Source organism: Hyaena hyaena, unplaced genomic scaffold (assembly GCF_003009895.1).
Source record: "Hyaena hyaena isolate Hyena2069 unplaced genomic scaffold, ASM300989v1 scaffold_103, whole genome shotgun sequence".
NCBI lineage: Eukaryota > Metazoa > Chordata > Mammalia > Carnivora > Hyaenidae > Hyaena > Hyaena hyaena.
Genome location: NW_024080735.1, coordinates 3,434,595 through 3,455,921, shown reverse-complemented (window position 1 = coordinate 3,455,921; position 21,327 = coordinate 3,434,595). Strand labels below are relative to the sequence as shown.

The 21,327-nt window shown below is 42.2% G+C and overlaps 1 protein-coding gene across 8 annotated transcripts in view; it reads left to right on the top strand.

The window, feature by feature from the left end:
* CDC42BPA (CDC42 binding protein kinase alpha) overlaps positions 1-21,327 on the top strand; it is a 292,087-nt gene that overhangs the window by 9,370 nt on the left and 261,390 nt on the right. Inside the window, exon 1 of one of the 8 annotated variants that reach the window (XM_039235876.1) lies at positions 8,535-8,583. The exons of the other annotated variants lie outside the window; for them this stretch is intronic. The gene's annotated coding sequence lies outside the window, so the exon portion shown is untranslated. Of the gene's footprint in view, positions 1-8,534; positions 8,584-21,327 lie in introns of those variants that run through there. 8 annotated transcript variants of the gene reach the window in all.

Sequence of the window (21,327 nt, the reverse complement as noted above, 5' to 3'; positions counted from 1 at the left end):
TCCACCACATCTGCGGGGACTTCCTCCCCTGACGTCCCGAAGGCGTCTCGAAGGCTGGAATCCACTTCTCCCAAACCCCAGTGAATGTTGGTATTTTGACCTCTTCCCACAAATCACAAATGTCCTAATGCATCTAGAATAGATGAAATAGAAAGGTGAATCCTTTCCAGAAGGTGTTTTACTTTGCCCAGATCCACGAGAGGATCACTACCTGTGGCAGCTCCAGGCTAATGAGATGTATTTCTTCAATAACAAGGCTTCAGAGTTAAGATCACCTCATGATCTGTGGGCTGCAGAATGGATGTCGTGTTAAGAGACGTGAAATCAACATCAGTCTCCTCATCTGTCTCCATCAGAGCTCTTGCTTGACCAATGTGTCAATGAGCAGTCATGTTTTAAAAGCAGTCTTTTTTCTGATCAGTAGGTCTCAACAGTGGGCTTAAAGTCAGCCTTGCTGTAAACACATGTGCTGTCTCATCCAGGCCTTGTTCCGTTTCTAGGGCACAGGTGGAGTAGAGTTAGCATAACCCGTAAGGTCCAGGGAGTTTGGAATGGCACGTGAGCACTGACGTCAGGTTACAGTCCTCACTGGGCTGCATTAGCCCCTAACAAGAGAGTCAGCCTGTCCCTTGAAGCTCTGAAGCCGGGCACTGACTCCTCTCCAGCTGTGAAAGATCTAGATGGCATCTTCCAGTATGAGGCTGTTTCGTCTACACTGAGATCTGATGTTGAGCATCACCACCTTCATTATTAATTCTCTTAGCGGGACCTTCTGGAGAACTCGCTGCGGCTTCTCCATCAGCACCTGCTTCCTCACCTTGTACTTTTACAGAGACGACTTCTCTCCTTAAGCCCCGTGACCCAGCCTCCGCCAGCTTCAGACTCCCCTTCTGCAGCCTCCTCACCTCTCCCCGCCTTCACACACTGGAAGGAGCCAGGGCCTTGCTCCGGGTCGGACTCCGGCTTAAGGGGATGTCATGGCTGTTGGGTCTTCTGTCCAGGCCCTGGACTCTCCTCCCATCAGCTGTAAGGCTGTTTTGCCTTCTTGTCATTCTCGTGTTCACTGGGGTAGCATATTTCATTTATTTTGAGAGCTTTCTGTTTGCGTTTACAAGTTGGCTTCTTGGTACAAGAGGCCTGGCTTTCAGCCTGTCTTGGCTTTCAGCGTGGCTTCCTCCCAGAGCTCCATCACTTCTCGTCACGATGTAAAGAGAGGTGCGACTCTTCCTTTCACTTGCACACTTAGAGGTTATTGCGGGTTATTAATTGGTCTAGTTTCAGTATTGGTGCATCTCAGGGAACAGGGAGGCCGACTCGAGGGACAGAGATGGAGGAAGAGCTGGTCAGAACACACACACAGTTGTTAAGTTCTCCATCGTCTGTGGGCGTGGCTCGCAGTGCCCCGAGGCAGTTACGATAGTAACATCCCGGGTCACAGATCCCTGGATTGCCGTGACAAATGTAATACTCATGAGAAGATGTAAATCCTGCAAGAATTACCAACATGTGACACAGAGACATGAAGTGAGCAAATGCTGTTGGAACAGTGGTGCTGCTAGACTAGCTTGATGTGATGTTGCCATTTACCTTCAATTTGTAAAACAAAAAAAACCCAACGACAATATGAAGCACGATAAAGTAGTAAGTCGTCAGAGGGTCAGTAGTAGCCTCATGCTGTATCACGGTGTCTGTGGTCACTGACTTGCATCACCTCATCACGTAGGCAATTGATCATCTCATATTGTCATGGGGAAGAGTGAGTGCAGCACAGTGAGATATTTTGAGAGGCCGCATTCACATAACTCTTATTATAGTGTACTTTTGTAATTGTTATTTTTTTTAAGTTCACGTAAACCTTATTTTGAGAGAGAGCACGAGCAGGGAAGGAATGGAGAATCCCAAGCAGGCTCTGCACTGCCAGTGACTGACAGATGCGGGGCTCGAACTCACCAACCAGGAGATCATGACCTGAGCCGAAACTGAGAGCCAGACGCTCAACCGATTGAGCCACCCAGTCGGTGCCCCTATGATTGTTATGTTTTATTAGTAGCCTCTTACTATGTCTAAAATTTTAATTAGACTTTATCACAGGTATGTATGTATAGGAAAAAATATAGTGTATGTAGGGTTCAGTACTATCCTCAGTGTCCACTGGGTTCTTGGAACACATACCCCCAGGATAAGGGCAAACTACAGTAATCGGTGCTGTTTTTACCATGAACTTCTCAGGATATCAGGGTGGCAGATAATAAGACTAGAGGATAATTCAATTTGATTATTTAAAGACAAATAGCTTATAGGGGGAGAAATTGATTAGCTTTTTTTCCTCCTCCGATCTACATTTATTTCTTTTTCTTCCCCATCAACACTGTTCCTCTCCCCCAATCTAATTATGCCTGAAAGCACTTCCTGTATGGATGAAAACAGTCTTCTAAGAATACACGCGAATGAATTTGGTCATGTGTGGTCATCTATGATTTGGTTTTATTTCAGACTGCTTAAACATCACTGTAGGCTAATCAGTGACAAAACCCCAACATTTCAGTTGCTCGATTCGTCGTGATCAAGCTTAATTAAGTTTACTTAGAATTTTTGCGGTGAACATCTGCGCGTGGGATACCTCAACCTGAAATACTCCTGCTCTACGCCAGCATCCTGGTTAAGAGCGCAGGCTTTCGGGGACGCCTGGGTGGCTCAGTCAGTTGGGCGTCCAACTTCAGCTCAGGTCATGATCTCATGGATTATGCCCCTTCCCCACTCATCCTCTGTTTCTCTATCCTTCCAAAATAAATAGACATTTTTTTTTAAAAAAAAACAAACGAGCTTTTGATTCAGACCAATGGCTTGGGTTCCTGGCTGGCTGATCTCAGTGAGTACCTAACCCTCTCTAAGTTTTGTCATCTGTAAGAAATGGACATGATAGTAATAGCTTATTTTGCCAAGAGGTTGAAAGTTGGTCTAGGTTTATTCCTTTTCTGGTGATTTATATGTTCTTGTATTTTTTTTTTCCTTGTTTTCTGTTTTCGAAGTTTCAGTCTAGTGTTATGATACAGTTAAGATGAATATACTATTTTTTTGTTAAAGTTTAATTTAACTAATGGAAAGTTATGCATTTAATTATCCATTTAATTAATGGATAGCTGTATCAATACCAGCATGTATTTTCTCATTAACAAGTATCTCTTACTGATCATATGATTATATTGGCATTGGAGGTGTCTTTCCTTATGTAACTATGCAAACAGCATCTTATTCCTTCTTTTTGGACAAGGTATTTTGCATCGAAACATCTTGTTCTTAACAGAACTGTTTTTCAGCAAATGTCAAGCCAGTATCCATCCTTTATGTCACCGACAGCAAATATTATTAAATGGATAGTTATGCTAAAATTTTTCTTTTACATTTATTTATTTTTGAGAGACAGAGCACAAGTGGGGGAGGGGCAGAGAGAGAATGAGACACAGAATCCGAAGCAGGCTCCAGGCTCTGAGCTGTCAGCACAGAGCCTGACTCAGGGCTCGAACCTGTAAACTGTGAGATCATGACTTGAGCCGAAGTTGGACACTCAACCAACTGAGCCACCTAGCGCTCCAGTTATGTTTTATTTTTATATTTATATAGCTCCAATCTCCACATGAGTGGTAGCATTCTAGACTTCGAATCAGAAGGTTAAAGTAAATGTGAAAAGTCATTGACGCGTTGCTCACTTAAGACTGTGGACTAAAGATTATGCAGCACCCATAAGTACATGTTTGGTCTGACGGGGGCGTGAAGAAAATGAACAGTGAACACCTGTGTTTCCTAACCTGTATTTCAAGGATGTAAGTGAATATTCCGAAGATGAAGAGTTCAGTGAATATGTAGGATTGGACAGTAGTTTTATTGTATCTTTGGATATTACAAAACGCATTGTCAGAGTAAAAGTTTTCATAAGTTCTACAGTACAGGGCGCCTGGGGGGCTCAGGCGGTCGAATGTCCGACTTCGGCTAAGGTCGTGATCTCGCGGTTTGTGAGTTTGAGCCCCGCATCGGGCTCGCTGCTGTCAGCCTGTCGGCACAGAGCCTCCTTCAGGTCTTTTGCCCCCTCTCTCTTCCCCTTCCCCTTCTTTGCATACTCTCTCTGAAAAATAAATAAACATAAAAAAATTTTTAAAAAGTTCCGCGGTACAGAAACCATTTTAGCTTTATCTAGAATTTGCCTGGGTTATTTGTCCTTGGAGCCCTTTTATGAGGAGCATTGACCGCGTTAGGAAAATGCCAGTGCACATTCAGGCTCTGCAGGCAGTGTCAGAGCCTTTAAACTGGTGTTGCCACAGAGGGTTGTTCCTAGATTCTTCATCACATAGGCTTTGAGTATTGTTGCAATTTACATCAGACTCCAGAGGCCGAGGATGGAGGGACTGGCTTTTATCCTTTCCCTGCATAACATTTTCCAGCACTTCCTTCACATCCCTGGAAGCCAGCCTGACAGCATCTGTTAGGTTAGCGGGGAGCTCTGCGTCAGGTGGACGTGCATTGACCAAGGACAGGAAGACTCGATACAGGCCTTGGAGGTTCTACGTGCAGTTCCTCATTTGCAAAGATGCCCCTGCTTAACCCAGTAAGTTTTTTTCAGTAGAGCTTGATCATTTTTTAATCCAGCTACCTACCGCTGCATTGGATCAGAATTTGAGAGACCGTCACGGCTGTTGAGATGGAACAAGCCTACTTCGGCTTTATGAGGGTTTTGTAAAAGTAGTGTAGTTGTTCTGGCACAGCCGGAATCGCATTCTTTACTCTCTGGGTTACGAGGAGCGGCTGATGCTCCAAGTTCACTCTGATATTGTTAGCATTATTATTATTATTATTATTGTTTTTAAAAGATTTTATTTTGAAGTAATTTCTGCACCCATTGTGGGGCTCAAACTTACCACCCCAAGATCAAGATCAAGAGTCGCATGCTCTTCTGACTGATAACAGCCTGGAGACCCGACCCTGATATTATTAAAAGCAGTCAAGCATTTACTTCTGTCCTAAGATTTAGAAAATATGTGTATAAAAAGGTTAGGAAGAGCGTGCAGTGGCTAATGCCCCGTTTTAAGACTGTGTTGCTGGGTAAGTATGGCCTTAACCTGACCAAAAATTATAACTAGGAAACACTTAAGAACAGACTAAAAGCTCAGGTATGTAGTCAAGCTGACATATGGGTATGATATCATAAAGCCTCTCTGCACTCCATACTTACAAAGGTTTTCCTAGGATTTTTGGTGAAAACCACAGTAGCGTTTGCAAGTCTAGTGTGATCTCCATTTCTGCCCTTTAGCTGCATGCCCTTGTGCTGTGTCACCCCATTCTGGCCGACGCGTGCCACGGCGGCCGTTTCCCCAGGAGTCCTTGCCGTGTTACATGGCGCGAGGTTATGGTTAAGTGTGACGATTCTGTTGCCTGTGTGCTTGTGGTAGTCTCCAGGACCGGCCGCCCTGGTTTCGTTCAGCCTCTCTGTGCACCTGGCTCTGTTGACTCGACTGTATCAAACGTACCTAAACGGATTGCATTTCTGGATCTTACTGACCTCCGTAATCATGCTTCTGTTTCTCCGTTAAATGCTAAATAATCTGTAGCCTCATTATTACATGTGTCCCTAGCCTGAAAATACTGTGCATCCTGCCCAGAGAATGACCTCTACGCTCCTTAGCATGGCATACAGAAGTTTAAATGATAGAGTCTTTGTCGATTTTCCTAATCTTTTTCTTCACTTAAAAAATAAGTTTAAAAAATTTGAAACAACATTAAACACAGAAAAATTGCAAATACAGTGTAGTGTCTTTTCCCCTGAACCATTTGAGAGTAAGTTGCATATTCATGTCCTATATCACCCCCAAACATTTTCATGTGTATTTTTGATATTTTTTTGCATAAATACGATGCAACTATTAAAATCAAGAAACTGACACTAATGTGTTACTGTCATCTAATCTTTCAGGTTTTGTCAGTTGTGCTGGTAATAGTTTTATAGCAAAAGTTCAGACTCACAGGTTGCATTTGGATGTCATGTCTTTCAGTATTCATTCGGTCTGGATTAGGGCTTCAGGTTTTCCTAAACTTTCTTGACTGAGACATTTGAAGATTATTGGCCAGTTATTTTGCAGCCTTTGTGATAGCCCTGAATTTGGGTTTGTTTCTTCCTGAAAATACATCTTTGGCAAGAATGTCCCAGAAGGGATTGCACGCAACCCTTTTATGTGGACCTCCTTTTCATCTAGTTCAGCCTTCAGCACCCTACTCTGGTCCACCATGACTTCTGTCTCCACCTGTGCCTACTTTGATCTGTGTGTCTGTAATTTTGTTTAGATTTATTTCCCATTCTCAACTTTAAAAAACAAAAAAAAAAATCTTTTCAAAATATATATAGAGAGTGGCTTTTACTCTTTTTGGTATATATTCCTTGAATTTTGGCCAGTGTAGACCACTAGTGGAGTCAAGATGCAGAGTAGTTCCATTCACCGCCCCCCCCCCAAAATGTTCTCTTGTGTTGTTGCCCTTTCGCACCACACTCATCTTTTGCTCCAGCGGTAGTGAAGTGTTGACTATTCTATGGCTTTTCACGCATTGGTTAATTTGTTTGGAAACTCATCTTCCATACCACCTCCCCCCCTCCGGCCCTCCTGTCCCAGTACACATAGCGCATAGTAGGCCTTTGGTAATGTTGTTGGGTGAATTAATGTGGTTCTACTTGCTTTAGACAAGGCTGAAAGCAGTAGGTTTGATCTCGAAGCCCTGCGTGAAAATGTTTGTATGTCAAGGACTTTCCTCGTTGATTTGTCCTGATTTATTTTAGAAGTGATTTCTTACGAGTAGTGGTTTATAACCCCCTCCCTTAGCAGTTGGCAATCTGTACACAAGTACTTCGTGGGGTGGAGGGAAGGAGAGGGTGCTACTGTTTAAAGGAATAAGATAAAATCAAGTAACGTTTAACTTGTCAAGTTAAAATTGTCTTACTTAAAATATGTCTTTATAACTGCACAGTGTACGACATAAACTTTAAAGTCTGGTGATTATGAGTTGAACGCACAAATACATTTCATTCCCTCCTACCGTCTTCTAAAACTCTAGTGAAGGAATGTTTTGAAAAGTCATGAACCTCCAAGGATGAGGAAAACTGGGGAGGTTCTCTGGCAGGGAAGTTGCAGGAGCCGAAACGTCAGCAGATGAGCAAGGACAGAGTTAGCAGATCTGAGGAAGTTGCATCCTCAGTTAATACTAGTGAAAGCTGAGTACTTCCCCAGTTTACCTGGCAGAATCCTCAAACATCTTAGAAATTGGTATCTTCAGGAACCTCTGAAAGTTGAGGGGGGGCGTGGGGTAAAATATGGAGGATCGCCTGGAACTGTTTTATAAGCAGTAGGAACTCTCAAGCCTTCCCTGCCCCGTGCACTGGGCTACAGTAGTCTTCTTCCCGGGGAGATCGGATGGTTATTCTCAGTAAAACAGAGGCTCTCTGGGTTGAGGGTAGTTTAGGGTGGGCATTTCATACTGAAAATACAATGAAAAAATGTTTATTGACTTCTACTTGGCTCCCAGAATGCTGGCAACAGGCCTTCATCAAGGACAGAAGAGTCTTCTCAGGTGACTCTGACCAGCCTGAGAAGACGACCCAGTGGCGTGAAGACATCGGGGATCCTTTAGGAGAGGGCAAGGCAGTCATGCTGCAGTGAAGGCCATTGGTCCATGGGTTTCACCCAATGGTTCCAAGCTTCAGATTGTCTTTTCATTTTCTCATACTTAATGTGGCATGAGTAGAAATATGAATGGGAAACCAAAGATTGCCAGCTACCCAAGTAAGGCATAGCTCCACATAAGCAAACACACAGACCAGAAAAAAGGGCAACTTACACGAACCAGACTCTGTAGGGGAAGCATAATTTCAAAAACAAAGCTATCAGTATCCTTAGAGTTAAGAGAAAAACCATGAATTAAGTCAGGATGTCTTAAAAGGGAATAAAAGAGAATGAAAAAAATTCTTTGACATTAAAAATGTGATAGCTTAAATTAAAACCTCAGCACAGAGTTGGAAAGTGAAGTAGAAAAAGTTTCTCAGGAAATAGAGCACTACAAAGAGGAAAAAGGAGAGGAGGAAAAAACTACAAAGAGGAAAGAGGAGAGAGCTAGAACCTTTTAAGCCAGTTTAGGAGGCCTGGATACTAATCTGAATAATAGGAGTTTCAGTAGGGAGAGCAGACGGAAGGAATTCATCATGAAATAATTCCAGAAAATGTTCTAGAACTGAAGCCTATGAGTTTTTCTGTATTCAGCACAATGGGTGGAAATAAATTCACATCAAGATTCACAACCAGTAAACTGTGGAATTTTCAGAAATTAGGACAAACAACAAGACCCAGAAAGTATCCAGAGAGAAAGGATACAAAGAATCGGCAATCAGAAAGGCTTTGGGCTTCTCAGCGAGACTGGAGGATAGAAGACGACGTGAATGTTGGAAGTCTGTGCCCAAATTCTCAATCAAGTACGAGGACGGGATAAGGACTCTTGTAGACCTGGGAGTTTTCGAAAACGTTCACTTTCTGCCATCTCTGGGCTCGCGATGAGGTAAGCAGCCCGCCATCCAGGCTCACCCGGGACTGAGGTGTTCTTCCATATTGGGGACTCGTGCCAAAACCAGGGAGATCCCAGGGAGACTCTGATGAGTTGGTTGTCCTGGCCGGAAGTTAAGATGAGGGGATATAGCATAGGAAGCAGGAGATACAGAACAGGGGAGGGAAGCAGGGCTTTCCTAGGACGATGGCGAAGGGAGAACACAGATCGGTAGCTTTGCACTTGACACCGAGGTCATTGGAGCCAGATAGAGACTTCACTACCGATGTGAGTGGACCTCTGGAGAGAGTCTGGGGTTGCTTAGAAAATGAAGCAAATGAGAAGGCAATTATTGAGAATGTAAAGGTTTGTAGAGGAGAGAAAAATACTAATTTACATGGCTCTAGTCATGGAAACACTGAATATTGATCTGACCGGAATTGTGCTGTAACTTTTTTGGGAGGGTGGTATGGGAAGGGCAAGTTGTTTTCAGTGAGGAGGATGGGACTTACTGGGCCTGATGTTTTTCTTAAAGTGACCGTTGGGTCTGAGTTCATGAATAGGTGATAAAAATGAAAACTTAAAAAAAATAGCTGTCCTTTTTGCGGAGTTAAAAAGTCCCAATTTCTGGGGCACCTGGGTGGCTTAGTCGGTTAAGCGTCCGACTTTCGCTTGGGTCATGATCTCGCGGTTCGTGGGTTTGAGCCCCGCGTCGGGCTCTGTGCCTGGAGCCTGTTTCAGTCTGTGACTCCCTCTCTCTCTGACCCTCCCCTGCTCATGCTGTCTCTATCTCTCTCCTAGAAATAAATAAAAAACATTAAAAAAAAAAAAGTCCCAATTTCTTTACACTTTTCTCATGATCTTATTTCCAGGCTTTTTTTCTAAGTCCTGTTAACCAGATACAGTGAATAAGAGGTTTAGAATTTATCAGTGTATTGTTTGAAGAGATGAGTCACTTCTTTATTTTTTATTTTTTTATTTTTATCTTTTAACGTTTATTTCTTTTTTTGAGAGACAGAGAGAGACAGAACATGAGCAGGGAAGGGGCAGAGAGAGGGAGACAGAGAGAGAGGGAGAGACAGGATCTGAGGCAGGCTTCTGGCTCTGAGCTGTCAGCACAGAGCCCGATGTGGGGCTCGAACCCACAGACCGCGGGATCATGACCTGAGCCGAAGTCGGATGCTCAACCAACTGAGCCACCCAGGCGCCCTGAGATGAGTCACTTCTTTATAGTGATTGTTCTTATGGCTGGCAATTTATAAATAGCCTTTGTTTATTCCTGAAAAAGCAGCGTAGGACAAATTCCATGTATTTGTGTTAACGATACACAGATCCTTCAAATGTTACACAGACACGCACATAGTATCCTTATTTATGGAATTGGACACAGACCGAAAGAACTCCACCATAGCTATACAGACAAAATAAATCACACGAGTGATGTAAATGGTGGGTATAATGATCACTTCTGTCCACTAGTGAGCTACCAGGGACCATGAGAGGAGGCATCAGAACTCTTGTCAGACGCATGAGTGCGGGGTAGCTCTGCGTCAGTGGTGCCCGGCTGCTTGTGGGTCTCCTGAAATGCAGGCCGGTCCTTGAAGATGGAAAGGATTGCTTCCTGTCAAGTGAGACTCTTCTTGTAGTGGATTTCAGCCATTCACGGAGAACATATTTTGAAATCTAAATCATTGAGCTGTCCTTCTTTCTGTTTTAGGGCTGAGTTAAGAGAAGTCTGTTTTAGGGAGTGGCAGAAATGTAGGCATACATGGAAAGTTGACCCATTTTGGGCCAGGTTGCGGACTGCTCCAGGTTTTCAGAGGATGACTTCAGTATTTAATGGGAACGTGAGGATGCGTGTTGGAATGCACACCCCTAAGCAGATGATCATATTGAGTTATTGCTGTGGCCTTTATGTGAGTGTCTCTAAAACTTGTATGTTATAATTGTAATCCCCAAAGAGATGATGGTATAAGGTCGCACCTAAGTGGGACCTTAGGTGCTTAGGTCATGAGGGTGATCCCTCACCAATGGGACTAGAACCTTTCACCTTGTGAGGATGCAGTGAAATGGTGCCAGCTAGTGACCAGGAAGAGGGGGCTTCACTGGAATGCAGTCATGCTGATATTGATCATGCACTCTGACCTCGCACGATTGTAAGAAACACATTTCTGTTGTTTATAAGATATTCCGCCCGTGTTACTTTGTTACAGCAGCTTAAAGGACTAATACAGCTAATACAGTTATATAATCCTTTGTTTCCTTATATTAGATAGTCCTTTGATTAGTTTGTTGATTACTTCTGTTGTTCAAGGTTATTTTGATTCTCTTCTCCAGTTTGTTGGACACTTATTTTGTTGGTGATTGTGTATTTAAAAAGTTCTTTTTTTAATTAAAATTTTTTTAACATTCAGTTTTGAGAGAGCGAGAGAGAGAGAGAGAGAGCGCACGCTGGAAGAGGGTCAGAGAAAGAGAGGGAGATACAGAATCTGAAGCAGGCTCCAGGCTCTGAGCTGTCAGCACAGAGCCCAACGCGGGGCTCAAACTCAGAAACGGTGAGATCGTGACCTGAGCCATCAGACTCTTAACTGACTGAGCCACCCTATTTAAAAAGTTCTGAGGGAAAAAAAAGTTTTTGGGGCATCTGGCTGGTCCAGTAGAGCGTGTGACTTTTGATCTCTAGGTTGTGAGTTTGAGCCCCACGTTGGGTATAGAGATTACTTATAAAAATAAAATCTTTAAAAATTTAAAACAAAAAAGTTCTGTAGTTACTCTCCTGTTTTACTTAAAAGAGAAAAAGAAGACATTAAAGATATAAAGCCATAGGTAAGATATTTATGTCGGTGATCATTTTTTAGTTTCTAGATTTAATGCCTTTACTTGAAATCAAGTAGATAGATACTAACCAGAGTGCTTGGATCCAACATTCGTAGTTTAAAATAGTCACTTAGGGTCAGGATGAAGTATTTATGACAGTGTAGTGTATTTTGTTTCCAGTTAGGTATGTTACTAAAAAATACAACTTCAACTATCCCATTTAAAGAAACGAAGAAGTAAAAGGAAATGATGTAATATAAGTAGTATTTGCAAATGATAAAGGAATTTTCTCCCCAGCGGTGGTGACATTTCCTTTGCAGCAGCATCTGACGTTTCAGCTCTAAAATAATACGAAGATAATTTTGTAAGAGGATGTGGTTTTGCAATAGAAATTATTTAGACTTTAAACAGTTTTAATTGTTAAGTGTTCATTAATGTTAAGATATTTTCAGGTAAAGCTATCTTCACTATATTTTTTTCCCTGAAATGGTCTACATGTGGCTAAAATTGTATTCCAGTCCAAACTTCTTGTTTTGAAAATCCGGAAAGTTTTATGAAGAAATACCAGGGAAACGTTTAGTTCAGTCTACTGTCCTTTACCAGAAGGCCTTTCACTTTATTTAACTGCTTCAGCTGATGTTTTTAGATGTCAGTGCTGTTCATTTCTTTCTTTTTAATGTTTGTTTATTGTGAGGGAGAGACAGAGTGTAAGCAGGGGAGGGGCAGAGAGAGGGGGAGACAGAATCCGAAGCAGGTTCCAGGCTCTGAGCTGTCAGCACAGAGCCCAACGTGGGGCTCGAACCCACGAACTGCGAGATTGTGACCTGAGCTGAAGTCGGACGCTCAACCGACTGAGTGCCCCCCAGGCGCCCAAGTTCTGTTCATTTGTGAAGGTCACTAGCCTCCGTAATGTGGAGAGTTTTCTATGATTGTGATGTCTTAGCAGGTCGGATGTGGAGTTTTGGGGATAACCAGTGCCTTTTGTTCAGTTTAGTCTAATTTTCTCTTGAGTGTTGAGGTTCTAGCACCAACATACACATGTCCCTGTCTAGTTTATACATGTATGCAGCCAAATTAGTAAAACCAAATACACGGCTTTCTTTAGGTTATTACTACGAAAAGTGGTACAAGGTGAGCGAGGGCAGTTTAATGCTTGAATTTCTGGTACTGTTTGGTCATAATTTAACTTGTGGTTATTTTGTGTGCGTGTGTGTTGGGTGTGATGTAAATGCTCCCTGATCCTGGGCCTCGGACACATGTCTGAGTTTGGAATCGCGGTAGAACTCTGGGGAGAGAGGCCGGCTGCCTGAGATTCTTACGCAGCGCACACGAGCTTGTGCGCGTGTGTATGTGTTTTGAGATGTTTGAAAATACAGCCCTCCCTCTTGTTTCCCCCAGCTTCCTATCTATCTCCTTCCTTCCTTTCACCTTTTTTCTTTTTGTGGTAAACTATGCATAACAGTTTGTCATGTTAACCCATTTTTAAGTATCTAACCCAGTGACGTTCATTACAGTCATGGTGTCATGCAGCCATCCAGGCTCTGTTGCTAGAACTTCTTCATCAGTCCAGACAGAAACTTTGTGCCCCTAACACAGTAACCCTCCATTCTCCTCTCCCCGCAGCTCCTGGGAGCCCAGAATGTACTTTATGAATTTGCCGCTTCTGGAAGTTTCATAGAGGTGGAATCATACAGTATTTAACCTTTGGTATCGGACTTGTTTCCCTTAGCATAGTTTTCAGGGTTTCTCCACCCTGTAGCGTGTATCGGAATTTGACGGATTTTTAAGGCTGAATAATACACCGTTGTCTAAATAGACACTGCGTTTTCTTGTCCGTCTATCAGTGAACATTTAGATTGTTTCCACTTTTTGGCTATTATGAATAACGTTGCGCTGAAACTTTGTGTTTAAGTATCTGAGTTCCTATTAAAATTCTTGAGGGGCACCTGCCTGGCTTAGGAGAGCCCGCGACTTGATTGCAGGGTCGTGAGTTCAAGCCCTATGTTGTATATAGTGTTTACTTAAAAAAAAAAAAAAAATTCTTTAGGTACATACCTAGGCATGGAATTGCTGGGTCCTACAGTTTTTTATTTTTATTTATTTTTTATTTATTTCTGAGAGAGACCGACAGTGTGAGCAGGCGAGGGTCAGAGAGAGAGAGGGAGATATAGAATCTGAAGCAGGCTCCAGGCTCTGAGCTAGCTGTCAGCACAGTGCCCGTTGCGAGACTCGAACCCACGAACCGCCAGATCATGACCTGAGCTGAAGTTGGATGCTTAACCGACTGAGCCACCCAAGCGCCCCGGGTCCTACAGTTGGAGGAAATGCCCAACTTTTCACAACAGCTGCACTACTTTCCAGTTTTATCGGCAGTGTACTTAGGTTTCAGGTTCTCTGTCTCCTTGTCAATACTTGGTATTTTGCATTTTTTCATTATAGCCACCCTGGTGTGTGTGATGTGGTAGCTTGTAGTTTTCATTTGCATTTCTGCAGTGATGAGTGGTGTTCAGCATCTTTTCATGTGCTTATTAGCCATTTATATTTTTTCTTTGGAGACCTGTCTGTTCCAGTCATTTGCCCATTTATAATTGGGTGGTTTGTCTTTTTATTGTTGAGAGTTCTAAGTTCTTTATATATTGTGGATATTAATCCCTTATCAAGATAAATGATTTGCAAATATTTTCTCCCATTTGGTGGGTTTCCTTTTTGCTCTACTGATAACTGTCTTTTCTTTATTTTCATGAAATCTAGTATATCTGTTTTTTTCTTTTGTTACCTGTGCCTTTGGTGCCTTATCTAAGAAATCATTGCCAAGTCCACTATCATGAAGCTTTTCCCCTATGCTTTCTTCTAAGAGTTTTATAGTTCAGCTTTTATATTTAAGTTATCAATACATTTGGAAGTATTTTTTTACATTTTTAATGATTTTTTAAATGTTTGCTTATTTTTGAGAGAAAGAGAGACAGAGCATGAGTAGGGGAAGGGGCAGAGAAAGGGGGAGACACAGAATCCAAAGCAGGCTCCAGCTGCAGAGCTGTCAGCACAGAGCCTGATGCAGGGCTTGAACCCACAAATCGTGAGATCATAACCTGAGCTGAAGTCGGACACTTAACTAAGTCACCCAGGTGTCCTGGAATTAATTTTTGTATGTGGTGTGATGTAGAGGTCTAGCATCATTCTTTTGTATGTGGAAATCAGTTATCCTGCATAGTTTGTTAAAGAGATCATTGTTTCTCCACTGAACGGATTAAGCATCCTTTGAAGCATCAACTGGCCATAGACGTATGGGTTATTTCTGGAGTCCAGTTCTATTCCCCTGATCTGTATGTCGATTCTGTGCCAGTACCACATACCCAAGTTCTCATTACTACCGAGCTTTGTAGTACAGTACAGAATTGGGAAGTGTCGTTCTCTGCCTTTGCTCTTCTCTTTTGAGACTTTGGCGATTCTGGTCTCCTTGCAATTCCGTGCAAATTTGAGGATCGGCTTTTCCATTTCTGCAAAAAAGACTGTGGACTTTTTGATGGGGCTCCCCTCCCTCTTTAGTAACAACACTTGGTTGACTGCGTTCTGGCTTTCTTTGTGGTCAGGTGAATCCACGTGGCTAGTCCTGGTCGGTTGCTGTAATGTAAGTGGAAGTCAGAAGTGCTATGGGTTATTTATCAGGAGTTTTATTGACAGAGGTGAGCCTTCCCCCACTCTGTTCCCTTCTGCTGCACAGAGCACACGTGATGTCTGCAGAGCCGGGACCGCGAGGCGGGGGGTGAGCACGGATGGCCTCGTGGTGAACCAAGGGCATCTGGGTCCCTGGCGACTTGGTCAAACTGCCTTGCCAGCTGTGGACTGCTTAGCTTCAGACTTTCTTTACTTAAAAAGAAAGATTTTTATTTTGTTTAACCTGTGTTCAATTTGCATTTTCTGTGTGGTAGAGCTGAACTAAATTGATACACTTTTCCCACTACGAATTAATTTGGTTATCTCTTCCTTGTGTGCCGCTCTGAGGGGAGGGAGGAAGAGAATATACTGCCAGCATTGCTGGAACTGTGATTAATGTAAGCATTTTGTATTGTATATATATCCTTTGTGAGTTTAACCGTGGAATTATTTTTCCTGAATATGTAATATTAGCATGTTGGCCCAAAGAAAGCCTTCAATAAGTGTTAGTTATCATTATCTCCAATATTGTATCATCCTAGCCTCTTTTTCTATATTATTGTAGACTTTTCATAATTACCATTTTCAAAATCTTAATATTCCACTAAATAGATACACAATTATTGGGCACTACAATATTTTTTGAATAGTTAAGCTATTTCCAGTTTTCTTTAGCTGTTATAAATAGTGCTGTTGTAGACTGATCTGTGTTTAATTGTGATTTTATTATGAGCTAGGGCCGTTTTTCAAAGCAGCCTTTGCCCCTGCCTTTATAACGAAGTAGTGAAGAAAATGGGAAATAGGTCTTTTTTTAAGTGACTTTATCATAATAGCCGTGCCTAGCAATCTGATAGCTATCGGGGATACAGACTTCTCTGACAGTAAATGATAGTAGTTGAAGGTTGTATAGCCCATTCATTACAAATTCCATGAGCTGGAGGATTCAGCTCGGTCGACTTCCCTCTTTGTGATAATGTTTAGAAATTGTAAGCAATTAAGGATTAAAAGGTGATTAAAAATGTACCAATCTCAACAAATATATACCACAGTTCCCAATTTACAACACATATCACTATTTTATTTTTTTTTACAGTTTATTTTGAGAGAGAGGGAGAGAGAGTGAGCAAGCAAGCGTCTACAAGTAGGGGAGGGGCAGAGAGAGAGAGAGAGAGAATCCCAAGTAGTCTCCGCACTGATGGTGTGGGGCTTGAACCTATGAACCACGGGATCATGATCTGAGCTGAAGTCGGATGCTTAACTGGCTGAGCTCCCCAGATGCCCCCCCTTATTACTATTTTAGATTGTGTATGCTTGTTACTATTTGATTAATATAACGTATTAATCTTCCCTACCAGAGAAGGGAATGTGTCTGTTTTGCTTCTCACTTCATCCCCAATACCTAACACAAGTACTTGGTATATTACAGGCACTCAGATACTTCATTTGATAAATGAAAGAATTGGTGAATGGACATTGAAATAATTAGGCAATTAAATTAAAGTTATTTGAATACAGTTCACTCTCAACATCAAGTCAATTGTTGTGATGAAGAAAAAACTTCTGAAATTCCTACTTTATTATTTTTTTTAGAAATCTTTTTTTTTAATGTTTTTTTATTTATTTCTAGGAGAGAGAGAGACAGCGTGATCAGGGGAGGGTCAGAGAGAGAGGGAGTCACAGACTGAAACTGGCTCCAGGCTCTGAGCTGGCAGTCAGCACAGAGCCCGACGCGGGGCTCGAACCCACAAACCGCGAGATCATGACCTAAGCGAAAGTCGGATGCTTAACCGACTAAGCCACCCAGGCGCCCCTGAAATTCCTACTTTAAAGCAATTCTGTAGAAATTAAGAAAGAAATAGATATATGACAAAGAGGGTAATCTAAATACCAAAATGTTTAAGTCTGTAGACTTTTGGTTTTATTTGAATGATCATGACAACATCCAAGTAGAATGTTCAGGAGTCATAAAGATGGATCAGAAGTCAAATGGTCATTAATGATAAATGGCAGTAATTAAATCCAAACAATTATGGAATGCTTACTTTGTGCTGGATAATTGTACTAGGTGTGGAAGGTGGAAAGAAATACAATAATATTATTAAAATGTTTTTAACCCCCATGATCCTCTTTATAAGTAAAGTTTTAACAAATTTAGAATTTTGATTTTAGAATTAGTGGAAAATAGTAAGATTATGACCAGATTATTTTAAGATCTGTTAAACTTTCAGTGCGTCTTCTAGGTAATAGAAGAACATTTGAATTCAGCGACTCATTTGTTAAATCAAACTATTTTCAAAATACTTGTTTTACTGCCATTCTATCGAAAATAATTGGAATAATATGATTATACCTATTTCACTTTTATGTCCCTTAAGATGGAAATATGGAAACTCTTGTACATCTGTAAAAATAACTACATAGTGATATGTAGTTATCATTTGAAATAGAAAAAAATCATCTTAGACTTTATATTTCTTCTTTTTGAAAAACGTTTATTTTGTGGGGGAAGAGAATGAGCGGGGAGGGGCAGAGGGAGAGAGAGAATCTCAAGCAGGCTCCACACCGTTAGTGAGGAGCCCAACGCGGGGCTCGGTCCCATGAACTGTAAGATCATGACCTGAGCCAAAATCAAGAGTCAGTTGCTTAACGGACTGAGCCACCCTGGCGCCCTATATTTCTTCCTTTAAACAGTGATACTTTAAAAACTACTGTAACATGTCTGTTGTAGACCTTAGACCTTTTCGTTATTTTTCAACGGTCTTTTCTTTAAAACGAACCTGAAAGGAATTCTGTGAACATTTGTATTTTATTTCTTGAATTTATGATTCTGTAGCAGAAACAGGTCACATTTCTAATGGTACAAAGCCCTGACTTAAGTGGTTGAAGTAAAAAGAAACAATTTAAAGGCTCGTATGGTAACAAGAAAAAGTTGTTGATTAGGCAACAAAAATGGGGTTGATGTGTGCTTTTGGCATAAGTCACTAAAAATCCAGTGCACACTGGTTTAAGCAATAAGGAATGTTCTCCTGACTAACCTATCAAGAGTGGAAGTAGGGCGAGCTGCTGGGGCGCGCGGCTCAACAGTGTTCCCACACATCCGGGTCCTTTCAGTCTCCCAGCTGCCAGAGTCTAGTCTTCTCGTAACACTATTTTCCTCCAGGGTTGTAGGCACTGGGACAACCCGGTTCCCTGTTCAGGTGGAAGAGAGAGAGAGACAGACAGACAGACAGACAGACATGGCTTCCTGTAACCTCTCAAGAGGAGCTAGACTTTACCTTGGCAGAAACACCCAGAAAATCTCCTGTCTGGTCTTGATGACCAGAGTAGGTCTCACGTCTGGTCTTGAACTAGTCGTTGCAATGGTGGGATTATTAAGGTACACGGCCTGTGTGAGGGCAGCGTAAGTAACAGTGTTAGATGTCCATTTAGGAAGAGGGAGTGGATTCTGGATAAACCACAGACCGTCTCCACCACGACTGGCTTGGTACTTTGCAGTTTTTCCACAGCATTTTCTTCAGGGATTATCAGCAGTGAAGGCTTCTTTGCCTTTTCCCTGCCTCGAAGTAATGCCTCCTCTACTGTGTGGTTTTGATTTAATGATTCTGAGTCAGTGTTACTGTGTGGAAGAGAGAAAAGGATGCATTATAGATATCTATAATTAAATTTTAATTTTAAGATTGCAGTCGTCATTCAAATGCTGCTTTTCCCAGCCACGTGCTCTTCCATTGACTTGGCCTCTCTGAATGCCTATAACACTTGTTTATGGTGCTCATTTGGGTGCCACCATGAATTATCGTAGATTATATTAATTATCTTTTTATATATGTTACCCCAAGGAGTGTCTCTGTGTCTCTAACACAAATTCCAGTAGGTATTTATTGTTGGTGAAGTCTGCAGAGGGCGTGGTGAGGAGGTCTGTTTAAAGTTAATTCAGTGAACATTTATCGCGCGTAATAAATGTTATGTGTATAATGGGGTGTGGGAGTTGTGTGTATGATGGAGTGTGGGAACAGTAAAGATGGACAGTGTGCAGCGCCTGCCCACAAGGAATTAAGCAGGATGGTAAGTGCATGAAGGAGGCACAAGAGAGAAATTGGTTTTGATGAGGAGAGTGGCGAACGGAGAAGGATCAGTCACGGAGGTGACGTTGGAGCTGACCCTTAAGAGGTGTTTTGTGAATCATGTAGGAGGACGGCAGCTTAGATGAAGAGGAGAACAGTGCAACCAAGGGTACGAGGCAGGAAAGCTCAAAGTCATGTGCCTGGAGCAGAGGGAGGGAATCATGGGAAGTATACTTGGAAGGATGAGTTGGGGCCGTTTCGGAAGGCTTACTGCATAATTTGAATTTGACTCTGGACAGTAGAAAGCCATTGAATATACATTTGTTTGTAAAGCAAGGAGACTTGGAAATTACCTTCTACCAGAATGGAAGTAGCTTTAAGATTTGTAGTCTTTTGTTACGATAGAATGTTTTTGGAGTACACTCACTGATTCATTTTAACCAGTGTGTATTGCATACATCACCTCCTAAGTGGTGTGTACCAGTTTCTGGAGACACAGCAGTGACCAGGACAGGTAGGGCTTGTCTTGTCACACAGCTTACATCAGAATTTGTGTGTGTGTGTGTGTGTGTATGTGTATGTGTGTGCGCACACGTGTGTGTGGTAGTGGGGGGAGTCAGGACATAAATGTGAACATAAATAGGATTATTTTGGATATTGGTAGGAGCCATAAAGAAAAGTATGGCAGGACAGAGTGTTTTGGGTGGTAATTGAGGTCTGTTGGTCATGGTGTGGAGCTCATGTTTCCGGGCTGGGTGACTGGATGAATGACAATGGCCCAAGGTTTATTGAGCAGTTACAGTCAAGGTTATGTTACTTACTCAGCACCAACCTTGCAAGCAGGCCTTTCTTTTTTAAAAAAAATCTTTTAATGTTTTTTTTTTTTTTAAATATTTATTTCTGAGAGAGAGAGCGAGCGAGCAGAGGAGGGTCAGAGAAAGAGGGAGATACGGAATCTGAAGCAGGCTCTAGGCTCCGAGCTAGCTGTCAGCCCAGAGTCTGCCGTGGGGCTCAAACTCACGAACCGTAAGATCATGACCTGAGCCAAAGTTGGACACTTAACCGACTGAGCCACCCAGCATTTCAGCAAGCAGGCCTTTATGAGCATAGCAGCCTTGACCTGTGATGCTACCTCTTTTCAGCACAACATGAAGTAGTAGTTTTGGAGGTAGGAGAGCGTACGGAGATTGTCGGGAAGATTGTGTCCGTGTGAAATGTGTGGTGATGGAGTTAAGCAGTCAGTGTGGTTGTGTTTGTTTTTTCCTCTCTAGCTACATCCAGCTGGTCAGGAGTGGGTGGAATTGCAGTTTTAACTGGGGTGTACCAAAATAGTTTGACTTGCTCAAGAATGGGGGTATGGGGTTGCTCCTTTCTCGCTCCAGTCTGAGGCAAAGGCAGTGATTTCTCCAATTTTATTGACCATTAATACTGCCACCATATGTCCTAAATGATTCTCTCCCTCGTGAGAGGAGCAGACAGGACTCACAGAGGGTAGAATTCAAACAGAATAACCTGGATATCTTCAAGAAAAGCAAATCACCAGATCCTGATAACTTTTCGTTGTGACTTTTTTGGGGTCCCTTTACTTGGTTTGGTTCTGGGCCAGTTATTTCAGGGCTAGAAGGGTGGAATTTGGGTGTCATTTCGGGGCCAGGTGGATGGAACCAAGAATGCAGATTTTGGTTTGCCTTTTGTAGGCATATGTTGTTATTGAACAGTTACTTACAATGTAAGTTACGTAGGATGTAAGTAACCGCAACCTCAAAAAATGTGGTTCTTAAGTTAGCGTTTACATCCAAGTGACTCACGTGGCTTTTTAGGAGACTGTATGATTTAAGAAAAAATAAATAAAAGAATGTATGATTTTAATTCATTTCCAGAGATTATGATTCACTTAACTCCGGTTGGAGACCAGGGTGTGTAAATTTAAAAAAATGCTTCCCTGTTGATTCTAATGTGCACTTCTGATGAAGAGATACAGTTCCAGACTGGAGGATGTCCGCTTACTCTTGATATGTTTTGGACCCTCCATTAATGAACCTGTGAAGGCAACTTGTTTTGCTCCTTGTTTTAGACCAGAAACCAGAAGAATTTTGTCGTGTTGAGCCATGTATCTGTATGGAAGACTGCACAGCACTGTCTGGACCATGTTTTTCCACCTAGAGTTGTAGGTCAGAGAATCTTTTTGTTGGCCTGTTTAGAACTAAGTGGACCTCCTTCCCTCCCT